Below are 11,092 nucleotides of genomic sequence, written 5' to 3' on the forward strand. Positions count from 1 at the left end.
CTCCCCAGTTTCAAATAAGGATGGTCATATCCTGCAAAGCTATCATGAAATAATGCACATTAAGCCATGCATTATAGAAACCAATGTAGAGAAAACAGATGCTAGTTTTAATTCCTCCTCTGTTTTTAGTAATTTTCACTGTCCTCAGTTCTCAGTACATATTACATAGTAAGCATACAGTGCCTTCCCCACAATGTATTAACAATGCTGAATGCTGAACGTTTGTACGAGCCAATGGTTAAAGGTAAGGTCTGAGAGTCAGTGACTAACTTGTTAAAACAGGAGTCGTACTCTTCACCCTGGATTTGGTAAGTGCATTGAACCATTACAATATGTGCTCTTGCCATTCCAAAATAAGTTGCAGAGCAAATTGCTAACACAGACTGGAAATATGGTGTCTTAAAGAGCACCAGGAAGATAGAAATACATTCAGTAACAGCTGTTAAGAAGAAAACATTGGAATTCCACCAAACAGAAATGAAAATCCTCCTTCAAGGATAAAATGGTTAGGGTTGTCATATAGATGCTGGCTTATATATGACACAAAAGGACAGAAAGAGATCCATCTCTCAGAACCATCCACTGATAAATAAGCTATAACTTGCTGACCTTATCTTCTGTATTGTGTGGCACAATTGGGATATGCTCTCTTTCTCTCCCCCAACCTCTCCCCATTAGGTAAACATTTCTTTCACAGTAACTTGTTGATGAACAATTCTATTAGTAAACTAAGTACTGGAGCTGAATGGAAATTAGACTCCCATGACAATAACCAAGTACTAACAATTAGCTTAATTCCTATAGTATGTCACAGTTCCAATTTTTCTATCATTATATAATAAATATGAATGTGGTAAAAGTAGTCCCACAAAATATGCAAATGTAATTCTAAGGAAACACACATAATTTGCTTCTAAAAGTTCTCCAAGTTTATCTGAGGAAACGGCTGATAAGGCTTAAGATAAGAGAGGATGAAGTTTGTTAAATTAATGCCGAATAAACTGCTGTAGAAATGAGAAGTAGAGACAAGAAAATGTGGTCTGAAAAGCAGGGAGTTAACATGAAAATGAAGGCACAATCTGTGAGATGTATTTAAATCTCAGAACCAAACCAACTATCCAGGGGAAGCTGCTTTTTATCCTCCAAGTAGACACAAGCCTTTGGAAACCTCTGTGGCTTTGACCTTTCATTATTGCTGAACACAGCCACCTGCCTTCACCCTCACCCCGGCCTCTCAGCTGAGGCAGGGAAGATGCCCTCGGCCTCTGTGCAATCGCATGGGGCTTCTGCTGTTTCCACTTCAAAACTGGCCAGATTGTGGAATCTGAGTCTTTCAAGAAGAGATATATTTTCTCTCTCTCTCTCTCTCAGAGCCAGCATATTTTTTTTTCTGAGAGATGTAATACATCAAAGAGATGCAATCATGCAGGGAATGATTTCAAAAACTTTAATGAAGCGTTTAAAATAAACTCATTTGAAGGTAATTTAACAACACCACTTTTACAATTAAAAAATACTATTTTCGCATGCAAATGAAGAACATTACTCCCGTGTCAGGATGGAAAATGAAGTGAAACCAAGGGGCCTCTGAAACATGAATGCTGTCTGGGTAATTCCCCATCACTCCACAGCACTCTTAGGCAGCCTAATGAAAGAATGAATTGATTTAAGCAACATTTTGTTGCAGCAATGGGGTTTGAGGAATTAAATTAACGTGATGGCTGGTTGTAAGAGCCAGGCTTAGAATTGGCATTATATTGTTACTAAAGTTAATTTTCATCCTCTCATAAGCTTTATTTGGGTCCCCCCCCCCCGCTTCAATCCTGAAATGCCAACCAAGGATTCCAACAATTAGCAGAATACTTCATCAGGCCTCTTCGATGTATTAACAGTTGTCGGAAGACATATATGTGAAGGCAAAATTGTACTCTCTGGGAAAACAAATTGGAATCCAACTGCTGCCTCCAGAACTGCAGAGCAGCTGACTCCTCCTTGGAAGGGTAATAGGACCGTAAGCTGGTGCACAGCAAGCCAAGACTGCAGTTCTCAATTTACCTCTTCATCACAAAACCGTTGACACATAGTACTCACCCAGCACTTGTATGTCTGCAGCAGGCTGCAGATGTATTTCAGCATGGCTAATTCAGGCTGGCACTGGCGGTGATTCCTGGATGACTCCAGTACACGCAAGTATCTTTCCTCTCAGGAAAATATAGCCGAACACCGGGAAATGACAGTGGCTTTGCTATAAAGGCAACCTTATACGTAGGCTTGAGTTATTTAAGTAGGTCCCAAATGTTATTCCTTAACTTGCGTAAAAATAATTTAAAATGTTTTAAAGTAATAAAGCAAACACCATGCCAATCTGACCATGGCTATTCCTACTAAAGTTCTCACATAAGCAGAACCAATAAACCATGGATCAAAGATACTTAGAAAAACAAAAAGACTTGTCCATGAACTCTTATGGTTTTTTTTTTTTTTCTTGTTATTATTTTCTAAAGAATTTGGTGTCACAGCTACTTCCATAGGATTTATATTGTACTTGGCATTACAAATTATTTAGAGCTGATTTACATCACACAAGAAGATGATATGCAAATGCTATGCTACTTTATAAAAGGGACTCAAGCATACAGGGACCTGAAGGAATGACTATATTATGCAAATGCTCTGATGCCTTGTTGATAAGAGCATTTCTGCTACAAACTATTGATGCTTTATTAATTTATTTATTTAAAATATTTACAATATATTTTGCTCATGTTTTTCTCCTCCCCCAACTCCTCCCAGATCCTCCCCTCCTCCCTACCTCTCCAGATTTATCAGCTTTGTTCTTTCTCTCTGTCCTGCTAACTCTTCTTCTCACTAGCTCTTTGTCTCCACCTTAAAAATTATAAAATAAAAACAACAAGACAAAATATATCAAACAACACACACACACAAATGGAGTCTATTTTGTGTTGACCAACTACACCAGGTCACGGCCTTCCTTGGAGCAAGGTTGACCTACAAAATAACACTCCATTGGAGAAAATAAATTTACCCATTTCTAGTAGGTATCAATTGCAAATGGCCTCTTGGTTAGAGGTGGAATTCTATGTCTACTTCACCTTCTCACCGCTGGTACTTTGTCTGTGGAGTTCTTGTGTGCACTGCCACAGTTTCTATAGGTTCATATGTATATCAGTCCTGCTGTGTTTGGCAAATTTCTGTTTTCACTGAGTCATCCACCACGTCTGCATTTTACATGCTTTCTGCCTCTTAGCATAGATCCCTGGTCCTTGACAAAGGCTTTGATGGAGACATCGTATTTAGTACTGAGTGCTTCAAAGTTCACTGTCCAAGTGACTACAGGGAGAAGTAGTCATCAATATCACTCAACTACAAAACCTACAACCAACAACAGCCTTCTGCCTGCAAGATGTACTGAGCAATAGTGGTACAAATATTGTGGGATTAACCAACTGAATTGCACTGGATGCTATGGGAAGGAATCCATATGTGGTATTATTAAAGTAGCCAAGAACCTAGACTATGTAGGTCACAGGCCTAGGGAAACCTAGGACTATTATTCTGCTACAGAAAAATATCAATAACTAGCAATAAGAGCAAACAACTCCTTTGGCATACTGTTATACCTGTAGATCGCTCAATCCTAATCAAAGAAGCTTCTTGCAGTAGCTAAAAGCTAACACAGAGATCCATGATTTAATTTTGAATATTAATCTCAGAAGAAAATGGCAAAATAAAATGTTTCTTTAATATTAATAACACAAACCTTGGAGATATAACTGTGATTGGGACTAGCAAGCATGAAAACATTGTTTTATCCTAGCACATTAGAACAACAAAACTGAAAACTGATATTTTTAGCATATATTGGAGTCTCGCTATAAGATTTTTCCTATAGGCTCCTATGGTGTTTTAACAACACATACATACATACATACATACTTAAATACATACATACATACATACATACATACATACATACATGCATACATAATATACACATACTTATACATAAAAATATAAAGATAAATATATAAAATCCTAACCCTCTCTAAAGGCAAAAGAAAGCAGATCTTTGAGTTCAAGACCATGTCTATAGACCAGTACAGCCAATCACAGACAGCAAAGGAAACCACAAAACACAGAAAGTTGGAGAATCTGTATTTGAATTAAGGGGTAATTTTCTAGCCCAAGTAAGTAGCAGAACTTGCCAACTTTGGCCACAAGGTTCTGGCTTTAGAGTCAAGTATAGAAGAAAAGGGTTATAGAATCTCCCTCCATGAGTAAGGAAAGCCACTAGGGCATGAGTCTGTCAGAGATTTCCCTGCATGCATGCCTAGAGAGGCTATTATGTGAAGCTGTAAGGTGAAGCCTAAGTTGCCTTAGAGACCCCAAAATGGTGGAGATACCAGAGCTGTGGGATTTCTGCCAAGAAAAGTTGCTAACAGGAAATGTAACCAGCTGAAAAGAAAGAAGTATGTTCCAGGCAACAAAGCCAAAAGGATTTGGAGATCTGAAAAACATTTTGACATCAAACATGGAGACTCAAAATTTGGAGTTTGCAAATATGGTTTTCAGTCTTGCGTTGGTCCAGTATTTTCTCATTACATTCCCTTCTATCCCTTTTGGAATGGTGATATATTGCCTGTGTCATTATATGTTGGAATTTCATTTTGATTTTGTAGGGAATTACAGTTAAGAAATTGCATGAGTCTCAGAAGAGATGTTGGACTTTTGAATTTTAAACAAGGTTTGATATTTATAGACTATGGGGACTTTTGAAGTTGGACTAAGCATTTTGCATTATGATATGACTATAAGCCTATGGGTGCAAAGGAATGAAATGTGGTGATTTGAATAAAAAAAAATACTTCCCAAAAGACAGCATAGAGTAGCGCTATTATGAAGTATGACCTCAATGGAGTAGGTTGGCTTTGTTGGGGGAAGTGTGTCACTAGGGATGGGTTTTGTGGTCTCAGAAGCTCAAGCCCAGCCAGTGTGTCACTGTCACTCCGTGTTACCTGCAGATCTAGATGTAGAAATCTCAGCTCCTTCTCTAGCACTATGTCTGCCTGCACACCACCATGCTTAGTGCCATGATGATAATGGATGAAACCTGAGAAACTGTAAGCCCCAATTAAATGTTTTCTTTAATAAGTGTTGTCATGGTCCCGGTGTCTCTTCACAGCAATAGAAACCCTAAAACAGTTCCAATAATCGGACACTTGTTCCTTAGAAGGCTGCACTATTTGGAGAGGTTGCAGAATCTTTTAAAGGCACAACCTCACTGTAGAATGTGGGTCCCCAGGGATGAGCCTTGAGGCTTTCTAACCTGATCCCAGTTCCTTTTCATACTATCTGTGTCCTGAATCAAGATACAATGTGACAAGCCAACTTCCTGTTCCTATACACCATGCCTTCCTCACCACAGCCATGCTTTCCCAATCATGATTGATTATAACTCCCGGAAACCATAAGCCAAAATAAAGCCTTTCTCTTTAACTTTCTTTTGCCATAGTAATTTATCGCAGCAACAGAAAAACAATTCATGTACCAGATTTGAACAATACTTAGTGCCATGTACCAGACACACATTCTCTGTTCTGTCTTTTAATTCTCATGTAAATTCTCCAAGATGTATGACTGTATTCAATTCATTTTTTAAAAGAGTGAGCAGCTGGTATACAGCAGAACTATAATCCTTTACTTATAAATTCACATTTATAAATTTATAAATTGCCCAAGTCTAGGTCTCATAAAAGAAAAATCTTGAGATGTGAATAAAATGCTGTAACTTTTTCTCTAACAAATACCTCCTGCATCTTGTTAAGTACTAGTTCCTTTCATCTTGCTAAATACTAGTACCAGTAATGCTGCTGGTACACACTTAGACCCACCCCAGACACCTTTAAACTCTGTTTATATGTCTAATGGGAACGTGTGTATCATTAATAGTTAATGCTTATGCAATTTATTTTAAAATGTTGTCTTCATGTTGCTCCACCATCCAGTCCCTATAGAAATTTTTGAAAAGATTTGCAACATCTTTTTTTTTTTTTTTTTTAACGAAAGTTAAAACAAGTACATAACATTTTGAAGAGACTATTTTGAAGGGCACAACAGATGTTCAAAATTTTAAATTCTAATATATCTATTTTTTACAGCTTTTACTTTTAGAGCAGTTTTAGGATTACAGAAATACTAAGCAGAACATTCAGAAAACTGAGCAGAAGGTATAGAAAATTCTCTGAGATGACTACCTTTGCCCAACAGTTTGCCTATGAACATCTGCATTAGTATAGCACATAGACATAATTCAGAAACCAATATTCACAAACTAGTGTCAACTGATATGCATAGTTTATACCAGGACTCATTTGTATGTTCAGTAGATTCTGGCACATGTGTGCTCTGAGAGCAGTGTATAGGACAACTTCAATAATACCAAATATCGAATACGCCCTGCTTATCCCCAACCATTGTCACCTACTTCAATATCTTTATGGTTTTGTCCTTCTGAGTGTATTCTATACTTGGTTTCATATTGTATAGCCACTTCTGTCTAGTTTCTTTCTTTTAGCTGCACATTTAAGTTTCCTACATGCCTCTTCCTGGCTGTCATATGTCTATTTATAATTTAGAAACATGTTAAAAGAAGCACAAAAAAGTCTCTCTTTCATCTCATGATCTACATTTCAAAAATGTGCATATGGTCAAATTACTCTTGGGCCAACTGCAGCACAGCAGTGAAGATTTTGGTGTGGCATTTCTTTTTTTTCTAATTTCTGGACTTTGAACTTTAATGGAAATATTCTTACCAGGCAAATAAGAAAGGAGTTCCTTAAATTTTTTGCTTTATATTTATTCTTTACTCTAGTTAAATGGTTTTTCTATCCCTCCATTTCCCCTTGTCAGGTCTCTTTGACTTGAGCTGAATTTTAGTTTGTGTCTTTTAGCTCAGACACAAAGAAATATTTAAAAAGGACAAAGGAATAGGTAAATGAAAGAAACACATGTTTTGAATAGATAATATTCAAGATATACCCATGACTATATTGGGTCCCTCGTGAATGTATCAACATAGTCAAAGAATAAACTTCATGGTAGTGAAATTAAACTAAATCTATTCTTGCTGCCACTGTCCCCAAAGTCAAGCATGGTGTAGTTTTCATGGCAGCAATATTGTGGTGAGCCTGTTCTTCATGGCAAGGCATGCACTCAACATTCCACCTACAGAAAACTGTAGTAGTCGACGAAAAGCACACAAACAGGTTGGAGAAGCAAGGAAATGGGATCAAAAGTCATAGACAGATGATCACTATGTTTCGGATCCCTGAAGACTTACAACATATAGAATTAGTATACATTCCTTTCACCAATTTTATTTCTCCCTGAACGGCATGTAAACGTGCAGAAAAACTGCCTGGACAAAAACTCACATGGGCTTTGCCTAGAGGCAAATGTGAAATTTAAGAGAAAAAAATACTCTACAGAGCCATTGAGATGCTCCTCATAGCCAAGATTCTCATGATTGGTGCAGCTGAGGCTACAGCATCCTATTCCTCTGTGATTGCTCTGACCCAATTAATTTATTTTATAATTCATGATCAAATAAAAAGATTGTAAAACAAAAATCTAGTCAAATATTGTTTGCCCATCAATGCAGGAAACTTTATGAAAATTAGGGTCTGTCTTTTATACAAGGAAGACTGTGAAGCTTATTCCTCAAGTATTTCAATAATTATTTCAGTTTCATTCCTTTGTAAAGCACAATTATATCCATAATATTATTGTATATAATTATTTATATTATATATGACTATAGGATTCATATACATGAATATATATATATATATATTAGCGATAAAGAGACACTTAACATTTCTACCTCCTTAAATGCTTTTTTAAAAATTTATTATCATATATATGATATACATTCATATATGAACACACATACTATATATATATTATATGGTTTTTGTAAAGCTGTTTCTGTATAGATGGACTGGAATCTGTGGGGAAGGAGCAGAGAGCAAATGACTACACTGAAACTTCTGAGGCTATTTCTATAATAAAAATGAATGTGATGTTTACTAAAATGGCTGTATAGTAACAAGAACAGGATTGTGGCAGAGAACACCGAGGCCTCTTAGATTGAAGGTCAAGGTAAGGATTATAAGAAGACTATGCAAATCTACCAAATAAATTCATAGGGTCTCTGCTCATAAATAAAGCTTTGAAAGTAACAGTTTTCTTAAAATGAACAACAGCACTGAAGTATTGAAGGAGTGGAGTGCATCGTTGATAACCTAAAGATGAAAGAGAATTTGCTATATGAGTCCCTGTATTCTGCAGTGCTCCCAATGCAGATTCAGGGGTAGGGGGAGGGTGTTTCCCAGGGACTGCAGATAGGGACATGGAAATTAATGAGCATGAAACTGCAGTTTTGTAAGGGGAAGACTTCTGAAAATTAATTATACAACAATGTGAATAGATGTAGTGCTAACTGACCTATTTAATACTAACTGACTGTATTTAAAGGGGTTAAGATAACATTTTGTTCTGTATATAACCACAATTAAAGTCTTTGAAAATTCTGTTAAAAGTCAGACTGTTTCTACTCTCCATCTGAACGTCTCTCCTCCTTGCTAATCAGGTGTGCCTAACCCACTGCAGTGTAACTTAATCAGCTCTTGTCTTATGGGCTTCAGTTCCAGGACATTGTTTTTTTGCTTGGGTATTTTATTTTAATTTTGTTTCTTTTTTTTTTGGCAACTTTTAGTTACTTTTATAGAACATATCCTGATTGTACTTCCCCTCTCTTTACTCCTGAGTTCCCAAACATAAATCTCTACTCCCATCTGGGCTCAAATCCTTTTTGTCTTTCTTTATAAAACAGGCATCTAAATAAAAAGATAAAATAAGATAAAAACCAAAAATTAAGATATGACAAAACAACCAAACAAGAAGAACCAAAGAAAAAGCATAAGAAACACACAGAGAGACAGAAGGTCGCACTTCTGCAAACATAGGCATACCATAAAATAGCCAAGGAGGAAGCCGTTATATATATGCAAAGTACTTTTTTAAGGTTAATTGTCTCTTAATTGGAAAAAAATGAAAGACTAGAATTTACAACTTGGAATGGACGTCAATTATAATTTCCTGAACAACAATGTTGTTGGTGAGCTCAATTACACAGACACATCTCACTCTACTGTCTCCGAGTCATTGTTCACAATGTTTTAAAACAGGGTCTAAAGATGCTTTCTTAGTAAACATTTCTTATTTAAATGTGTGTGACTTGGTGATAGCCTGTTCACCTCACTTCAATGCAATGTGCACAGCGAATGTGAACCATCACACTCGGGCTGGCCATCAGGGTGTCACTGTCACCATGGGATTGGGGCACTTGAAGAGGACAGTCCTCCTTCTAGGGCTGTGACTCAAAGTTTAGCCTTCACCCATTTCTTGCACACCTTCCTGAGGTAAACCAAATTTAAATGTTTTTTTTTTGCAGTAAACTGGCTGCTGACAATTTATCGGAAAAGACTGAACTAAAAGCCAGCCAAGATGTTGAATTTGCTTTTTCCATTTTTCAGGTTTAATACAAATGTCTAACTGTGCTCAACCAGCAAGCTGCATGTGTTGAGAAACTGGCCAGCCCAAACAGTGTATTAATCATTAGCAAATGGAACTTTAAGGAGTCCACTAAGTAATATAAAGCCATACTAGTATTTATACTGTAAAACTGATGTAGGGGGCTTGTTCTTTAGGGATCAGGACCACCAAACAATATATGCAGATTTTGTAGGTGGACAGTTCGGCAGCGGCTGAGGTTCAGCCATGCGTTAGGGTGGAGGCACCTGGGGAGATAACAGCCCCTGAGCTGGTGCTGCTTCTGTCACCTCCTCTGCTCTTCCTTCCTACGCTCGCACCACAGCTGATCGGGTGACTGAAGAACAGATCGCAGAATTCAAAGAAGCTTTCTCCCTATTCGATAAAGATGGTGACAAGCACCATCACAGCAAAGGAGCTGGGACCATCATGCGGTCACTGGGTCAGAACCCAACAGAAGCTGAACTGCAGGAGATGACCGATGAAGTGGATGCTGATGGGAACGGCACCATAGACTTCCCAGAGTTCTTGACGATGATGGCTAGAAAAATGACACGGATAGTGAAGAAATCCGTGAGGCATTCCTAGTGTTTGACAAGGATGGAAATGGTTACATCGGTGCAGCAGAACCTGGCCACGTCATGACAAACTTAGGAGAGACGCTAACAGATAAAGAAATAGAGGCAATGATCAAAGAAGCAGATAATGATGGAGACGAACAGGTCAACTACGAAGAATTGGTCTAAACGATGACTGCAAAAGAAGACCTACTTTCAACTACGTTTCCCCTCAAAAGAATCAAATTGAAATCTTTCACCACTAAAAAAAAAAAAAAAAAAAAAAAAAAAAAAAAAAAAAAAAAGAAAGAAAAAGAAAAAAAAAAAAAGCTCATTTTGTTTGTATCTAGCAAAACTGAATGCCAAAAGTACCCTCTGTCTGCGCGCCAAAGTACTTTGAAGGTAGAGGGAAAGAAAGAAAGCTCGTACAACATTGTAAAACAAAGCCTCCAAAGATGCCATTGAGTTCATTTTGTGTCAGTCATGTACTGCAGGGCTTACCCTTAAGAATTATTTGTTTTCTCAGTGGGACTCCTTTGGAGAATATTAATTTTTCATTTTCAAGTGATGGAGATACAGTCTGGGTTAGGGATGGGGACATGGTCCACTTCTCCCTTTTAATTCTCCTTTCATCTTCTGGCCCCCATCTGGTAGAGATCTGCAGACCTGTGCATTCTCAATGAATTCATATGTGTGCCAGTCCCGTCGTATCTGAAAGACTTGATTAGCTGTTATCTGCCTTCCATTCTGGCTGTTATATTCTCTCTGCCTCCTCTTCTGCAGAATTCCCTACTCCCTGCAGAAAGGGATTTGATAGTGACATCTCCGAACATCCCAAGGTATTGTCTGTCCTGTGCTCCAATCGGCTGGAGGAGGATTCTCATCTGTGGTGTTTGAGTCAG

The 11,092-nt window shown here is 37.6% G+C and overlaps 1 pseudogene across 1 annotated transcript; it reads left to right on the plus strand.

Moving 5' to 3' along the window:
• Positions 1-204: 204 nt before the first annotated feature.
• LOC308431890 (neo-calmodulin-like) lies at positions 205-10,379 on the plus strand (annotated as a pseudogene). The gene is made up of 2 exons: positions 205-244; positions 9,959-10,379. The product of its transcript is annotated as a neo-calmodulin-like (transcript).
• The last annotated feature ends 713 nt before the right edge of the window (positions 10,380-11,092 follow it).

The sequence above is a fragment of the Micromys minutus genome (assembly GCF_963924665.1).
Source record: "Micromys minutus genome assembly, chromosome: 17".
Lineage (NCBI taxonomy): Eukaryota > Metazoa > Chordata > Mammalia > Rodentia > Muridae > Micromys > Micromys minutus.